The sequence below is a fragment of the Amaranthus tricolor genome, chromosome 16 (genome assembly GCF_026212465.1).
Source record: "Amaranthus tricolor cultivar Red isolate AtriRed21 chromosome 16, ASM2621246v1, whole genome shotgun sequence".
NCBI classification, from domain to species: domain Eukaryota; kingdom Viridiplantae; phylum Streptophyta; class Magnoliopsida; order Caryophyllales; family Amaranthaceae; genus Amaranthus; species Amaranthus tricolor.
Window position 1 is genome coordinate 20977564 of NC_080062.1, and position 8459 is coordinate 20986022.

The window sequence follows — 8459 nt, forward strand, 5'->3', positions numbered from 1 at the left end:
AATAAGTCTATGTTAATTAATTTGTAAGGTGATTTTAGTACTAATAGAAAGTAATAAAGCGACAAGGTGCATGCCACATGTTCAGAGGTGTTATTTGTGCTGAGCTGGATGGTCCTACTTGACTGGATTACCTGAGTGACTTGATTACTTTATTTACATATTCTTTATCCTAATTTGTCACGTAGTTTAATACATTAATTTAATTTTTAATATCTCTATTTATATAATAAAAAATTATAAAAATTTGATATTAATAATCTTTGCAATGAGAAAAATCAAACAAGATCTCACTTGACTATGTTTTAACTTATAGATTAAAAGACTAATTATAAATTAAGGATGATGAATAAATAGTATTATTTTTTTAAATGTTGCAACTAATATGAAACCGAGAAAGTATTAAAATTGCTACATTGATCATTAATATAAAGAATTTTTAAGAAGGAATGTTATATTTTCAATGGGACAATATACCACACTATTATATTAGTATATTTTAAGTTAGAAGATTTTATTTTGTGATTATGAAGTTTTGGCTTTTTCACAAATATTTTTTAATTCCGCATGATTTCCTGAACTTTGAAGTTTTCCATGTGGTAGACAAAATATTAAGTTTTTGGTTAAATTTAAGTACTTATTTTGACTGAATTTGAAATATGTAGTTTATTAAGGTGATTATTATGTTTAATTTTTGAAAAAAATGTTATTACATTGTGTAAAAAAAAGCATAAAATTAACAAAAAGAATTTCTTTTGTCTTACCACGTGGAAAAGTTAGAAGGTTAAGGTGACCACATGAATTAGAAAACATTTATGGAAAATCAAAAATTCAGAATAAGGAGAAGAAATTTTTTTAAGTTATATATATGAAAAGAACGAATCAATGTTAACATGCAGAGGAACGACCGATAAACTCCCTTTTCTAAATCATTATAGAGGCTATGTTCATGTTATGTGTTCTTGGTTGTATACATATTATAATAGTGAACGAACGAAAGAAGACCAAAGTTGGGATGTGAAAGCAGGTTGTAAATTTTAAAAGCTTATTTATTATAATTTTAACGAATTTAATGTAATAAAGTTGTTGTAAGTAAAATTACATACAAAATAACTTTTGAGAGAGTTTTATGTTAAAGATATATGAGTGATCATATCCATAAAGATAGAATTTGATATGAAGACTTCAAAAAGAGTACATTTTAGTTGATAACAATAGAAGAGAAAATTATTTATGATGATTTAGACATATGCAAAAAATATTTTAAAAATAAATTAATTAGAGTAAAACATTGAAACTTATTTGAGAAGCTCAAACATGAAAAATTAATATTTGCATGATTATATGGCAATAGATATAAATAAATAGAAGAAAACTTTTTATTTATCTTTTTCATAAAAAAAATAAAACTTGATATAACAAGTCATCGGATTACCGGGTTTACTCTAGAAAAATACTTTTTAAATTTGAATTTATTCATGGTTAATCAATAAGTGGGATTATTGTAGAAAAATCATGAAAAGATTAGATTATTCTAGGTAATTTTTCCTTTTTATTTTATTCTTTTATCAATTTTTATAGCAATTAACCTACAAAAATCGGTTACTATTTAAGCAACAATGTTCTTAGGTAAGTGATCCTAAAATTACAATTATTTATGGTTAACCAAAAGTTATGATAATTTTAGGAAAATTCATTAAAAAAAATTGATTTATTTTATTATTTTATTATTTTTGTAGTAATTAACCAGTAAAAACCAGTTACCACGGACAACAATATTCTTAGCAAATAATTCTAAAATTCGAATTATTTATAGTTAATCAAAAGTTATAATTAATTTAGGAAAATCTATAAAACAATTTGATTATTGTAGCTAATCATAAGTTTAGCCGAAGTGAATTTTGTGGTTGAGGGGCATAATTCTTGAGAGACTTCAGAATTTGGACGGCTAATGGAATATAATTTGTCTCTTATTTGCGCAGCTGAGTAGATATTGATTGAGATTGTAGTACTTGTTTATGTCACAAGTCACAACTTGAATGTTGAAAATAAAAAAAAAGTAATGCAAAACAAAAAAAGGGACCTAATCAACACCGCCCAAAATGAAAAAATTTAGAGCATCTTTCTTCTTAGCAGCCCTTTTGTTTGATTAAACATTATTTGACAAATATTGATGACATAAAATGTCCTTGCTTGCTTGTTAGCTTCCTGTGAAATTATTTCAATATATTGCAATTATATGTAAAAACAAAATTGTTAAGAAAAAACGTATATCCCATTAAATTTTGTGGAGAGGGCAAATGAAAGAGAATGTGTGGCCAAGAACTAAACAAATTATGAGGATACTATCTAAATTAAAAATGTTACAAAGTTAAAAAAAAAACACAATAATACAAATTATGGTGATCTCTTATATTGCTATTTTTTTTTTCTTTTAATAAGTTTTCATGAAGAGCCATATTATTATAATTATTATGGCCACTAATTTGTAACTAGAGGCGTTTACTCTCTCCGTTCCATTAAATTTGCATTATTTTTCATTTTAGTCTGTCCCACTTAATTTATATCATTTCTATTTTTGGTCAATGGCCTACCATTTGCTTTTAATCTCATCCATATATTTTAATTATCTTTTAGTTTTATCCACACAATTTATTTTCTCTCTTTATTTATTACTACTTTTTTAAAACTTACCCACTTTCTCTTTGATGCAATTTAAAGAGGACAAATAAGTATAACTTACTGAATTACAAAAAGCTTTTTCATTTACCATATGTTAATAGTTTGGTTTTTATTGGAATAATTAATTAATTATCACTTATTAGGAGTATCGATTCTCTTTCTCTATCTTCACTTCGAAAGAGTTTTTTCTCTTTTTTCGTTTTGCGTATAAGAAATTATTCAATCTTAACCTTAAGTTAAAAAAAAAATTTATGTTGAATGCAACTTCATTAATCATTGTTACTTATTGATTTGGTACTAGAGATCAAAATTAAGAACCTAAAAATTAGATTTCATAACACCTTATTCAATCTCTACTAAACTAGTTTCCGTCAGGGGCAGATCTATGTATGGCCCCTCGGGGCAGGTGCCCTATCGGAAATTTTTTTAATTTTTTTTTATTTTAATCTTAATTTTAAACTTTATGTTCAAAAATCTTGACCTTTTTAGGTATTTTCACTCTTAATCTTTATGTTTTATCTTTAATCCTAATCTTAATTTTAAATTCTTAATCTTGTTGTTCTAATCTTTATTCTTAATCTTGATTCTTATTGCATATAAGTGTTTTTTGGTATCTGATAACAAATAAATAGCACACCAAGTACACAGATTCACAAAAGAGCATGGATTCTTAAGAAATTAGAAGTGGGAGTAGCAGATTATGTTTTTAGGTATTTGGTTAGAATCTCACATGAATTACTGTGAAGCTAGACTGCAAATTCAAAGTCGCGAGTCATGGTTTGGGGTGGATAGATTTGAGTTTGTTGCTTAATTAATTTTTGGGATATTATTAATGGTACCTCTGTGTTATTGCACTTTATCTTTGGCACCCCCATGTTTTTCGTAATTCCAATGGTACCCCCAAACTATCTTGCTAATTACAAACGTGACACTTTTTAACTTTTTTTCGTTAAGTGGCCGTTATTTTTTATAAAAAACTAACCATGGTTAGTTTCTTCTTCTTCCCTTTTCCCTCTCCTCTTCCTTCTGTCCTTCCATGATTGCTTCTTTAAGGTTTACTACTTAAAATGCCTTAGGTTTACTACTTCCACAACCCATGCTCAATTACCACTATTGAAATAATCCCTAATCTAAAATTTTATTGTAAATCATCATACATCAATCAACCCCAATAAAACCAACTATTAAGAATTTTCAATACAATAAAACCTAACTTTAAAATAGAACTCACCGAACTGATCTAACCGGGAGTTTTCAATACAATATCGAACATTACCGGGAATTTTTTTAAGAAAAAATCTTATTTTTTTTAAATTTTCCAATGTCATACGGCTTGCGTATGAGCCTAATCCAAAACTGATCTAACCGACTTTATCTTCATCAACAAAGGGTTTGACAATGGTGGAAATTTATCAGAGTTCATCACAAACCAATAATAAAGCAATTAGGCTATCGATCTTCTCTAACGCTAACTTATCCGCGATTGTCTTCAATCTTGGCTTCCCGCCATAACCATTTAGAGTTGATGCTTTGTTGTTTACCAATGCGCTTGTGGCACACACCCTGAAGAAGAAGGAGGAACGTTAGTGATTTTTGGTTTATCATCAAGTTTTGGTGTGTTTTTTGTATATTATTTCAGTGTAAAATGTTCATATGTAATGGCCACAACATATATACATGAGTTTCTAAAGTGACTGTAAGAAACTACTCCTAAACTACTCCTCATTAACAGCCACATTGTTCCACTAACTGCCATACTCCTAAACTGCCATACGCATACAAGTAACCGACTGAAATACATGGTTTAACACTCCCCCTAAAGTTGGGTAGTAGGGTCACCAACACCCAACTTGCGTAAGACTTCTTCAAAGAACTGAGTTCCAACTGTTTTCGTAAGAATGTCTGCTAGCTGATCTTTTGATTTTACATGTGGAAGCTTGATTATTTAGCCTTCTAATTTCTCCTTTATGAAATTTATGTCCTCTTCTACATGTTTCGTGCGATCATGCTGAACTGGATTTTCTGAGATGTTGATAGCCGCTTGATTATCGCAATATAACTCACAACTCTGTGTAGGGGTGAATCCCAGTTCGGTTAATAACTTTCTCAGCCACAGAACTTCGGTGATTCCCTTTGCCACACCTCTGAATTCAGCTTCTGCACTGGACATGGCAACTACCTTTTGCTTCTTACTCCTCCACGTGACTAGATTTCCTCCCACTAAAGTGAAGTAGCCTGATGTTGACTTCCTATCATCTCTATCTCCTGCCCAATCTGCATCTGTATATGCCACAAGATCAAGGTGACCATTTTTCTGATAAAGTACTCCCTTACCAGGGCACCCTTTGAGGTATCTGAGAATCCTATAAACTGCATCCATATGCTGAACTTGAGGCTTGTGCATGAACCGGCTGACTACTCCAACTGCATATGCGATATCTGGCCTTGTGTGAGCTAAGTAGATTAACTTCCCTACCATGCGTTGATACTGCATGCGATCAGCTAACTTTCCTCCTTTAATCATCTGTAGTCCATGGTTCAGCATCATTGGTGTCTCGATAGGCTTGCAGTCCAGCATCCCTGTTTCAGTTAACAGGTCTAAAACATACTTCCTTTGGGATATGAAAATTCCTTTGTTCGATCTAAGAACTTCAATCCCTAGAAAGTACTTCAGCCTACCTAGGTCTTTCATCTCAAATTCTTGAAATAGTTTCCCTTTCAGAATTGCAATTTCGTCTCTATCATCCCCGGTAATGATCATGTCATCGACATAAATTATCAGGCATGTTGTTCTGCCTCCTCTTCGTTTAAGGAACAAGGTGTGGTCTGAATTGCTTTGCCTGTAGCCAAATTTCTTCATTGCAGAGGTAAATCTTCCAAACCACGCTCTAGGGGATTGTTTTAACCCATACAATGCCTTCCTCAATCTGCACCCCTCATTCTCTGAGAATCCTGATGTAAACCCTGGTGGGGCTTCCATGTACACTTCCTCCTGCAGCTCTCCATGTAAAAATGCATTTTTCACATCAAATTGATGAAGGGGCCAGTCTAAGTTTGCTGCAATGCTAAACAGAACTCGAATTGTATCAAGCTTAGCAACTGGAGAGAAGGTTTCTGAGTAATCAACCCCATACGTCTGAGTGTATCCTTTAGCCACCAATCGAGCTTTGTACCTTTCAATCGTGCCATCTGACTTGTATTTGATCGTGAATACCCATCTAAATCCGACGACTTTCTTTTTATTTGGTAAGATGCATTTTTCCCATGTGTCATTCTTGTTAAGAGCGTTAATCTCTTCCTCCATCGCCTTTCTCCAATGTGCAGACATTAGGGCTTCTTCGACTGTGGTTGGGCTCTTGGTTGTATCTAAAGTTACCTTGAATGCTAAGGCACTCTGTGACAAATTTCCTGATCCGGACAACTTCTCAATAGGATATCTCGAACGTTGTGCTTCATACTCAGGATCATATCTTCTTGGAGGGACCCCTCGAGTGGAGCGAGGAGGTAACATATATGATGTATCATGACCCCTTGCTTCAACTATGTCTGTGGCAATTTCCTCACTTGTCTCAACTATGTTTGTGTCAATTTCCTCAGTCAATGTATCATTTATCACATTATCACTATTAGTGCTCGCTGAAATATCGTTATCAAGAGAAGCTGTATGACTTACCTGATGATCAGACAGGATTGGTAGTGGTGGAGTCGACAGAATATCTTGGTGAGGTGACTCTGTAGCATTGTCAACTTGTTCTTTTGGATCAAGGTTGGGCAACCACGGACTAACTAGCCAATTGAGACCGTCGTCGTCATGATACTTCTCCCCCTGACGGCGAAGATGGTGATAGTAGTACTCGTGCTCAATGAACTCGCAATCCATGGTGGTATAGACTCATCTAGTCGAGGGATCATAGCACCGATAACCCTTTTGACTGCGACCATATCCAATAAGAACACATTTCAACGCTCTAGGTTCAAATTTATTTCGTACCCTTGCTGGACAATGAACGAACACGGTGCACCCAAATATACGAGGAGGTAGAATATGCGTAGAGGGTATAGGGAAATGGGTTTGGAGGGTGGCAAGGGGTGTGTGGTATTGGAGACTCTTAGTGGGAAGTCTATTGGTAAGGTAATTTGCAGTAGCGATGGCTTCCGGCCAAAGATAAGTGGGAACACGAGAGTCAAGCATAATAGTACGGGTCATCTCAAGAAGTGTACGGTTTTTTCGTTCCGCCACGCCATTTTGCTGGGGTGTGTCAGGACAAGATGTTTGATGTATGAGGCCTTTTTGCTTAAAGAAAAGGTTCATGTTAGAATTGATATATTCTCTACCATTGTCAGTTCGGAGCATGCGAGGTTGGGTTTGAAATTGGGTACAGATCATATTATAGAACCCAACGAACACATGAAAACTTCAAATTTTTGTCTAAGAAAATAAATCCAACTCATGCGGGTACAATCATCAATAAATGTAACAAAGTACGAAAAACCATGTAGACCTACAACTGGAGCAGGGCCCCACACATCAGAATGAACAAGCATAAAGGGCACATCAACTTTATTCAAGCTATTAGAATACGAATGTTTATGACTCTTTGCAAGAATGCACGTTTCACACTTAAACGCAGGTTTTAACCGTTCAAAATTAGGAAAAATTTTTTTCTAAATACCCTACAGAAGGTTGTCCCAATCGTCGATGCCATAGTTGTCTTTCCTCTAGTCCGCGAACAAGTGCCGCTTTGCCTTTTTGAGTCTCCTCTTCCAAGTAATACAGTCCATCTCTCTCAACACCACACCCAATGATGTTTCCTGTCTGAACTCCTACACAATACAACACCCGGGTTTCATGAGAACCGTACAGTCAAGATCTCTCGTAAGTTGACTTACAGACAATAATTTATGTGACAGGTCAGGTACAAATAAACAATTTTTTAAAGTGAGGTTTTTTGTAAAAGAAATAGTTCCGGATCCTCTCACTTTAATCCCTTCCCCATTCGCGGTTTTAATAATGTCTTTCCTAGGTATGTCATGAGTCAAAAAATCAATCGGGTCAAATGACATTGTATCGGTAGCACCACAATCGAAGATCCAACCCCCCTTAAAATAAGATGAAACATTAAAAGAGGATGAAAAGTTTTGAGTTGGGAGTACGGGTACACGTTACCCCCCTTCCTCCTTTAAACACCCCTATTGCTCCCCTATTTAAAGGCTGTTGGGGAAGCCACTCCTCCTCATTCTCCCCTTCTAACCCTAAAGCTGCGCCGTTTCTAAAGGAGAGAGAAACTCTCTCTTTGCTTCTTCTGGTACCTTCTTCATCTGGAAAAACTCTCTCTTTGCTTCTTCTGGTACCTTCTTCATCTGGAAAAACTCTCTCTTTGCTTCTTCTGGTACCTTCTTGCCTTTCCCTTTCAGCTTCATCTATGGATGCATGTCCCTCAGTACTCCACCCCATGGCCACCTGTCCGGTCCGATTTTTCTCCGGAAAACGTACTGGTTTTCTTTCCCCCCTCTTTTTTGCATCTGGCCACCATTCCGGGTAGCCTACAAGTTTGAAACACTCATTCTTTGTATGTCTTGTGCCTCCACAGTGGGTGCATTTGAGGTGTGTTTTGTCATCCTCACGTCGGTAATTCCTTCCTTTTGCCGAGAAAACTCCACCGCAGCCCGATGATTCCATATTTGATGAGGGCTCTGATTTCATGATTCCACGCCTCAATATTTCTCTTCTTATACTTGCATAGGCCTCCTCCACTATAGGAAGTGGATCTAAAAGTAAG